The sequence below is a fragment of the Simochromis diagramma genome, unplaced genomic scaffold, assembly GCF_900408965.1.
Source record: "Simochromis diagramma unplaced genomic scaffold, fSimDia1.1 OVJJ01000603.1, whole genome shotgun sequence".
NCBI classification, from domain to species: domain Eukaryota; kingdom Metazoa; phylum Chordata; class Actinopteri; order Cichliformes; family Cichlidae; genus Simochromis; species Simochromis diagramma.
In genome coordinates this window covers 10,910,567-10,920,677 of record NW_024387414.1, presented here as the reverse complement: position 1 = coordinate 10,920,677, position 10,111 = coordinate 10,910,567, and the positions used below count along the sequence as shown (strand labels likewise).

Genomic DNA, 10,111 nt, shown 5'->3' with positions numbered 1-10,111 from the left:
GTACCGGCGTTACGTATTTGAAATACAAAATATGAGTAACTGTATTCCGTTATAGTTACCATTTAAAAAGGTGGTATTCAGAATACAGTTACTTTGTTGAAATAAATGGATTACAAGACGGTCTTTTCCTGTTTCACATGTTAGGCTATGCCCTCTCTATTTTTGGTAATTCCACGCCGGTGCAAATCCAAACAAAACACGCATTAAGAGGCTCTAATGCCCGTGTCTCAATCTCGCGGCCCATGTCAGCTCTATTTGCGGCTGCATAATGACGTGAAGGAATAGTTTTTCAAATTATTGTTCAAAAAATGATTTAATATGAAGCCAATAGGCAGAGTGTTACAGGCATAGACCTAAAGAATGTAGCCTCATGGGCAGTGCAGCCCAGTTGTAAGTAAGCTATTAAGTCTCGACTGTACACTGTGTTCGTGTTTTCCTCCGAATAAGTTCTATTGGAGCAGACTTTCCACACCTCTCTCTGTCTCTCGCTAGCAAAGTTGACCCAGACAACAAAGTAAAGCTAGTTTTCGGCTACGAGCCCGACACGAGCCCGACACGAACCCGACGTATTAGCCAGAGGTCCTTTTACTACTGTTCGGAGCCGCGGACCTGTTTTATATATGCGTGGAATAGTTTTCTATACGAGATCGCTGCAAAAAGTGCAGCCTTAATGTCCACCCTACTGTTACTCATTTTATATTAAGATTTAAAAATCAAGTTGGTATTGGTATAGCGAATATCTTTCAGTAATATTAATAAATCACACAGCAATAGTACATTCATGTAGTTTTAAAAAGCTTGATAATATATTAAGTAATCCAAAGTATTTAGAATACGTTACTCTCATTGAGTAATGTAACAGAGTACGTTACAAAATACATTTTGGGGCATGTATTCTGTAATCTGTAGTGGAATACATTTTAAAAGTAACCTTCCCAACACTGTGTGTACTTAAGGGCTTTTAGGAGGTTAGCTGGTCCTGGTTGTGTGTAAAAGCTGTCTGGCAGAAGATGGATTTGTATCTGCAATGCAGCATTTGGTTGAATTGAATTCAGGATTTCCAGGGTCTCAAGCACCCACTGATCTATGTCATACTGTATCTCTCAATATTGTATGACTCTTAAAACCATTCTGTATTTGTGTTGTATTTTTTAAATAAAAAACATAACATTAGACTGCAAGAAATAAATGTTTGTTTTATAAACTAAACCAAAATACCCATTTTGCATCCTGCCATGAACATATTTCTATAACTTGTCTCACAATGTCAATACAAAAAGGTCTGGTTGGGAAACTCTACAAATATCAAATATTAATAAAAAATAAAATAAAAATGTAAAATGTAAAAAAGCCTCAAATCAAAATGTCAGTTTGCCAGTACTACTTCATCACATCAACATCAAGTGTAGTGTCAGTGATTTAGTGTTAATGTTATACTATGCTAATCTAAGATGATAAACCAAGCTAAATACCTATTAAAATCTGACTAACATGTTAGCATGTTAACTAAGATAGGGATTTATCTCAGTGTGACACTGTATTAAAGCAAAGACTCACTAAGCTGCTTCTGAATCTTGGTCTAGTTTCCTTGTTCCTAAACAAGCTGGGAAACATTGATCGTCAATATCAACAAAACTGACATTTTCCTTGGGTTACATCAGTTGTGGGTTTACACTCAGACTTTTAACATCACTAGAATTGTTAAATGAATAGGTCAGTTTCTGTATTGAATTCTTTATTTTTCTGTAGTATACATTGTTCCACCTAATCTTGTTCACCAGGTGCAAATGTAATGAAAATGTTAAACCTTTTCTACAATGCTGAAGGCAGCATGAATTGATGCCAGCTGTGTGTCGACAGCTGTGTTATCCAAATACTCTCCTTTATTGTGCTCCATTTTCTGAACATAAATGAAAAGATATTTTCTTTCAGGCTGATGGTCATGTGGCAGATTTAATACTACATCAGCCCACAGCTATCTCTTAATGCTTCAATAGGAAGATTTCTACCACCAAAGGGCTATATAAAGGCCATCTGCCTGTCTCATTAGTGCCAGCTTTCCTGTGTTTCTGACTCCAGATGATGAAGGTCTGCCATAGGAGGTAGTTGTATGATATTTTTTTATTCTCCTGGGTTAAGATAAAACCTTTAACTTCTATGCTATAATTTTTTATCAAGTATATAAATTGTCTCATTGATGGTACGCATTGTACCCCTTAGCATCTGTACTGCAAATGATAAAAGTAAAGCAAAAGGTGCAAGAAATGCACACACTGGACGGGGCATGTCTGAGGTATAGTTATTTGTTCTGTGTTTAAAAGTATGCAAACTAGATATGACTATATAAACTTTGATCAATGCCTAAGTTGGCGAGCAGTAAAAGAAAACCGTTAAGCCTTGACCTTTACAACAGCAAGTAGGTTTTGTTCGGAACCCACTGTCCTCCCAATCTGGCATTATTGTTCTGTTTTTAATTTCATTTATTAGTTATTAGATATTTTAGTGGTAAGAGGCTTAAAGACATAGATACAGTGGCTTGCAAAAGTATTCGGCCCCATTACAGCCACACAGTGTTGGGAAGGTTACTTTTAAAATGTATTCCATTACAGAATACATGCCCTAAAATGTATTCTGTAACGTATTCCGTTACGTTACTCAATGAGAGTAACGTATTCTGAATACTTTGGATTACTTAACATATTGTGGCGAGCTCAGACAAGGAGGAGACAGAATTCCGTTTGGTCTTGCTTCCCCGCCCTCTTAGCCCGGGAGCACAGCCATTTATTTACATCTGCCGGAAGAACACTGCCGCTAGCTCACTGCTCAGCGCGGCAACAGCACAGCAACAACAATGGCTGTATCCCAATTCAGGGTCTGCAGCCTTAAAGTACGCATTTCAAGGCCGATTACGTCACAGCGGCGCGCCGAAGGCTGTCCCAATTCAAAGGCTGCTCGAAATGCGGCCCTGAAATGTGTCCTTCATTTCCCTGAATTTTAAGGCTGCGGCAGTGTAGACTTCGTGGTCCAACATATCCCAGAATGCATAGCGCGGCGATGGGTGTGGATAAATTTGCAGAAAAAAAACGGCGGATGAGGGGCGGCTGAAGAGTAAACTTTAAGTACTGAATATTATGTCACTTATTTATGTGCAAATGTTTAATAATGAAGAACATTAAACATTACTGTTGGCCACATGTCGGCAAAGTTATGTGACATTAGTGACGTTTGTACTAACTTGGTTTTAAAGCCTTTACTTTAAAATATACGCCGTTCAATAGCTGAGCTTAATCTTACAGAGAATGATCAAAGCTCATGTAGAAACAAACAAACAAATGAACAAAATATTTTCTCCTTCATTTCTGTCAAACAAAGCTGTATGACACGTTTCCAGTGGTTAGTATCATGGTTGCTAGGCAACCTGGGCAGCGCAACGGAGGCTAGACCGTCCCATTACACAAGCCTCGCACTTCCGGCCTTAGCGGTCTTTCAGTACGCGGCCCTTGAGGATCGTTGAGGCTGCGTACTTTAAGGCTGCAGACCCTGAATTGGGATACAGCCAATAACAACACACAGGGCGCCCTCTGACCCCGGAAGGACACACCGTCGCAGCCAGAGGGCGTCACCCATCACTATGGTAACATAAACAAAACATAACTGTACAAACAGAACCCCGAACAGCCCTGACCCGCAACAATATTATCATGCTTTTTACAACTACATGAATGTGATTTATTACTATTACTGAAGGTTCGCGGCTCCGAACCGTAGTAAAGGGACCTCTGACTAATACCGTTCCGTGTCGGGCTCATAGCCGAAAAATAGCTTTACTTTGTTGTGTGGGTCAACTCTGCTTGCGAGAGACAGAGAGAGGTGTTGAAAGGTTGCTCCAACGGAACTTATTGTTTCGGAGGAAAACACGAACAAAGCGTACAGTCGAGTTTTAATAGCTTACTTACAACTGGGCTCGTCAGGCACTCTTCTCGGCTGCAGTGGTTATTATTATATTTACATGCTTCCAGCTCCCGTTTTTGCTTGATGACGACTCATACTTTTCGACTCTCCTTTTTCTCCCACCTCGCGCTCACAGACACATAACGGGTATGGCAGTCCATTCTCCCTGCAGCACGGACTACACCGCCCATGAGGCTACATTCTTTAGAGCTATACCTGTAGCATTCTGCCTATTAGCTTAGCACAACAGCAACAACAAAAAGGCGCTCTCTCACCCAGGAAACACGCAGAGCGAGATCGTCACCCTGTAACCATGGCAACCGCAACGCTGCCGCCTGGAACTACAGAATGTAGCTGTCAAACAAAACCCAAACAGTCCTGACCCGCCACGATATGAAACAGGAAAGTACAGCCGTGTAATCCATTTATTTCAACAAAGTAACTGTATTCTAAATACCACCTTTTTAAACTGTACCTGTAACGGAATACAGTTACTGATATTTTGTATTTTAAATACGTAACGGCGGTACATGTATTCCGTTACTCCCCAAATCTGCAGCCACAAACATGAATCAATTTTATTGTAATTCCACGTGAAAGACCAATACAAAGTGGTGTACACGTGAGAAGTGGAACGAAAATCATACATGATTCCAAACATTTTTCACAAATAAATAACTGAAAAGTGGGGTGTGCGTAATTATTCAACCCCCTGTGTCAATACTTTGTAGAACCACCTTTTGCTGCAATTACAGCTGCCAGTCTTTTAGGGTATGTCCCTACCAGCTTTGCACATCTAGAGACTGAAATTCTTGCCCATTCTTCTTTGAAAAACAGCTCCAGCTCAGTCAGATTAGATGGACAGCGTTTGTAAACAGCAGTTTTCAGATCTTGCCACAGATTCTTGATTGGATTTAGATCTGGACTTTGGGCCATTCTAACACATGGATGTTTTGTTTTAAACCATTCCATTGTTGCCCTGGCTTTATGTTTAGGGTCGTTGTCCTGCTGGAAGGTGAACCTCCACCTCAGTCTCAAATCTTTTGCAGACTCCAAGAGGTTTTCTTCCAAGATTGCCCTGTATTTGGCTCCATCCATCTTCCCATCAACTCTGACCAGCTTCCCTGTCCCTGCTGAAGAGAAGCACCCCCAGAGCATGATGCTGCCACCACCACCATATTTGACAGTGGGGATGGTGTGTTCAGAGTGATGTGCAGTGTTAGTTTTCCGCCACACATAGTGTTTTGCATTTTGGCCAAAAAGTTCCATTTTGGTCTCATCTGACCAGAGCACCTTCTTCCCCATGTTTGCTGTGTCCCCACATGGCTTGTGGCAAACTACAAATGGGACTTCTTATGGTTTTCTGTTAACAATGGCTTTCTTCTTGCCACTCTTCCATAAAGGCCAACTTTGTGCAGTGCACGACTAATAGTTGTCCTATGGACAGATTCCCCCACCTGAGCTGTAGATCTCTGCAGCTCGTCCAGAGTCACCATGGGCCTCTTGGCTGCATTTCTGATCAGCGCTCTCCTTGTTCGGCCTGTGAGTTTAGGTGGACGGCCTTGTCTCGGGAGGTTTACAGTTGTGCCATACTCCTTCCATTTCTGAATGATCGCTTGAACAGTGCTCCGTGGGATGTTCAGGGCTTGGGAAATCTTTTTGTAGCCTAAGCCTGCTTTAAATTTCTCGATAACTTTATCCCTGACCTGTCTGGTGTGTTCTTTGGACTTCATGGTGTTGTTGCTCCCAATATTCTGTTAGACAACCTCTGAGGCCTTCACAGAGCAGCTGTATTTGTACTGACATTAGATTACACACAGGTGCACTCTATTTAGTCATTAGCACTCATCAGGCAATGTCTATGGGCAACTGACTGCACTCAGACCAAAGGGGGCTGAATCATTACGCACACCCCACTTTGCAGTTATTTATTTGTAAAAAATGTTTGGGATCATGTAAGATTTTCGTTCCACTTCTCACGTGTACACTGCTTTGTATTGGTCTTTCACGTGGAATTCCAATAAAATTGATTCATGTTTGTGGCTGTAATGTGACAAAATGTGGAAAAGTTCAAGGGGGCCGAATACTTTTGCAAGCCACTGTATAATCTGCATGATGTTCTGTGTTTGTGCTACTGTTTTTAAAGCTTCGAATTTGGCCTTTGGACTTTTTTTTCATCATGTTTTATTATCAGCAACTGTGACTGTATTTATAGAGAATGATTCTGGTTGGTGACATCTTTCACTGTCAACTCATTATGTAGGGCAACATTGTGGTGTAGTGCTAAGTACTGTCATCTCACAGCAAGAAGGTTTTTGTTTTAAATCTAGGCTGGAGCCTTTCTATGTAGAATATGCATGTTGTCCCTGTGCTGCTTGGGTTTCCAGTGGGTACTCTGGCTTCATCTTAGAGTTCAAAGACTGGTTTCCAGACAGGCATGTTGTATAAAGCACTTTGAATGCTCAAGTAGACTAGAAAAGTGCCTTATTAGAACCAGTCCATTTACCAATATACAGTCTGTGGCATTAACTGTGGAAGCAACTGTATAAGATGAATGAATCACAAAGAGAAAGAACTAATTTGTCCATTTACTCGAGCATTAGATCACATTAGACTTAAAGTGAACCATGTCAATGCTAAAATAAATCAGCATTTGCTCTGCTATCTTTCTCTGAAAACAAATGTGCTGCAGTAATTAGCGGTGATCAGTTGGGTCAGACTGGCTCAGAAACGGATGAGGTTCTCAGTTGCAGTTGTTTTCGTTACCGGCAGGAGGCGATCGGGAGCCATACACAGGAGGAGGGGTACTGCACTCCTCTCCCCAACCACCACTTCTAACCGCACACGCTTGCGCACACAGCCACACACATCTCCATACATCCTGTGCCACACTCCCATGTGACAGTGTGTGTGTGTGAGAGAGAGAGAGATAGTGGAATGGAATGCGATTTAGCTAGAAGGCCAGATAATTAGTGGCTGTTGGAGGAGCGCATGACACACATCTCGGCTGAGAGAGGAGAGCAAGACTGACAGAGGGAGGCACGCAGAGAGGAGGAGAGCAGCCGAAATGAGAGGGAGAGGGAGAGAGATGGGTTTTATTTGAATGCCTAATCACTGCCAAGGCAGGGGGAGTCAGTGAAATGATGCGGACTATCATGTGACACGCTACCTGCAATGTTTTCTTTGCACAGTGTCCGTCTTAATTTGTCCTCTTCAACATGAAATTAAAGCCACAATTAGCAAAATGTCACACAAGGACAAATTAAAACATCTGGCATAATCGCCCTACTATTTTCTTCGCGGGTTTAGGTGCATTTCCATTCCTTTTCACTGTTGTGAAATCATTCTAAGTGCAATTCACAACAGTGGTGGTGTTTTAATATACCACAGTGGCTATGATAAATCTACAGCGCCTGTGAGCAATCATGCATGACGACAATTCCACTGAGAGATGCAATTAGATGATGTGTGAGCGTATTTCTGAATGTGTGTGTGTGTGTGTGAGAGATGGATATGGTCTTCTGTAACTTGAGGTTGGCCCTGACCATAAACGTGTGTGTGTGTGAAAGGAAGAGATGAAAGTGCGCTCTTAGTGCCCCTCAGGCATGCCCATAAAGCCGTGCACAAACACAGAAGAGCTCGCGCGCACCACACATTCGCGCGGATCTTGACGAAGAATTAAAGCAGTACTCCCGTAGCCTACAATAACATGGGTCCCACTGTGTGTCTGTGTTGCTCCTGGTTCATTATGATATTACATCATTCTGATGTTTCTTGTTCAGCATGTCCAGTGATCATATCATCAGGCAAATAGCAACCACGAATCACACACACCGGGGCTCTACCCCCCTTCCTTCCTTCCTTCCTTCCATCACACTCAAGGCATCTCTCGTAAGCCTGAGTGTGTGTTTGGGGGTATCTTGCGTCCGTGTGTCTGAATGTCGGCTCAATTCTCTCAACCCGGCTCAGTGAGCACAAACACGCACACACAAAGAGAGAGAGAGGGAGTGAGTAAAAGAGAGAGAGAGAGTTTTGTATAAGGGAGGGATGGGTATTCTCCAGCCGGGGAGCAGAGCTTCAGTCTCGGCAGCCAGGAGCAACAGCAGCAGCGCTGTCTGTCTCCCCATCAGCGTCACCGCCACCCGCCTGCATCCCATTTTGGACTAGACACCCCGTGCAGTGAAACAGGCTACGGGCACGATCTTGTGTGTGGTTGTGTGAGCGCGCGTGCGCGCTTGTGTGTCATTCCTGGAACCAATAAAACCCACGACGAAGGAGCGAAAGAGGGGGTACAGTCGGTGGCATGGAGCAGAGGTGTGTGCACGTTTCTTCACGGAGGCGCGACTCTGGGCTGTGGTGTCTGACGGACGCAGAGAGATGCTGTGAGCTCTGGTATTAGCAGGCAGCTGCGCACCGAGCCACTCTGTCTTCTCCCTCCCTCCCCTCCCCTCCCCAGCATCGCTGCTCTCTCCTCGCTCCGACCATTCGCTGAAACTGGGGAATCGGCTCCACACGGCTCGTTTTGCACACTATCGCTGGCGTCCTACACGGGGATTTGACACAACCAGGTATGTACAGCGGCGAAGCCCTGTCAGGCGCTCGAGACGTGTTTGCATGGCGTGGGAATCTTGACTGTTTGACTTCATCCTGGATCTTCTTGTTGCTTGCCTCCCCTCCCTCAGTGGCCCTGTCAGTGGACTGATGAAACGTTATTTGAGAATTATGCGAATAGATGGCATCATCTTGATGTAAATAGGTGAAAAAAAATAAAATGCAAGGTGTTGATGATACTGTCAATCGTATTGTTGTTTCTGATTCAAACAATGTCGATTCTACAAACGTCCCATTGCTCTCATTCTCACCTTTCCCCATGTTGTTCTGCACAACAGGAACGCATGTGAGCAATGCTGTTGTTTCACACTGAGCAAACGCGATGAGACTGTATCCCGTCATGCCAGCCAAAGAAATGATAATATTTTGATTTATGAGTGGAGACAATCTGTTGTGATGTTGGCTGGTTTCCTAGGGCTGCGGGCAGATATTTCACTGTTGGGAAATAGACTACACAGGTTAGAAGAAAGGAGGCGGAATGTAGCTGAGGATGGGCGTGAGGGCAAAATGATTTGAGGATGCACACACCCTCACACGCTCAGCCCCCCCACTAGTGTACTTCGCTCTACTCACATAGCAGCAAATGTGTGCTTGAAAGCAATCATGCACGGAGGCATGCATGGCACACATGTGTGTGTGCATACATGGCTGCACACATATGCGCACAGGGATGTACACATCCACATGTGCACTAATCCACACTCAACCATAATCCATAATCATGAGTCTGAAGACATGACGTAACACATGAGCATCTCTCATTTATATGGAGCCCATTCTGAAGGTTTGCATAAAATATCCCTCAGTGTCAACCAAAAGCTTAAGGGACTAAACAACACACCAGTGTGTAGTAGTAATTGGTTGCAGCATAATAACCTTAAATTGGTATAGCCGAGTTTACATCAGAAGAGGAGCAGTTGTACTATTGTGAGAAATAGGTTAGCATGCCTCTAACTGGCACTCACTTTTATTAAAAGAGAGTTGTACAGACTGTGAGAAATGGAGTGTTTTAGAGTGCTCTGCTGATCAAATGCATTTGGAAAAATGGGGGAAATAGGTCCCTGGATAGTAATGCTGGGCTTGGGGTAGGAATGCCTCAGAGCATAGGGAGTGGGTGTGGCTGAGGTACTCCCCTTTCTCTGGAGGTTTCTCTAGTCTGACTCACAAATGGGAGGGGCTGTAAATCCGGACTATGGGAATACCCCAATTTTGTTTGTTACAGGAGCCAGTGATCTCTGACTAAGCAAGTTCATTAAGAAATTAGTTATTTTTAAAATATGCTGAAGTAGTTGATGAAAAAGACACTCCATTGGAGTAGTTTGAGTCTGAGTGCCTCGCTCAAGGGTCGAGAAATATATTTGATAATTATATGACCCACTTTTAAAAGACAGACAAAACAAAAATAATTGTATCAAACGTTTCAGTTATATAAAACAAGACTATGTTACATTATGTAATGATATAACAATTCCAGTACACAAACTGAAATAGGCAAGCAGATCAACAATTCCAAGCAGACCAGCAATTCCAAGGAATTGAACCTCTTGAT

At 43.1% G+C, this 10,111-nt stretch overlaps 1 protein-coding gene across 5 annotated transcripts in view; it reads left to right on the top strand.

Annotated features, from left to right (window-relative positions):
• The first annotated feature begins 7,041 nt into the window (after window positions 1–7,041).
• Window positions 7,042–10,111, top strand: part of LOC120721001 (protein unc-13 homolog C) — a 113,528-nt gene continuing 110,458 nt past the window's right edge. For 2 of the 5 annotated variants that reach the window (XM_040010975.1, XM_040010974.1), the window contains exon 1: window positions 7,043–8,519. The gene's annotated coding sequence lies outside the window, so the exon portion shown is untranslated. Of the gene's footprint in view, window positions 8,520–10,111 lie in introns of all 5 variants that reach the window. The other 3 variants (XM_040010978.1, XM_040010977.1, XM_040010976.1) reach the window with 2 other exon arrangements.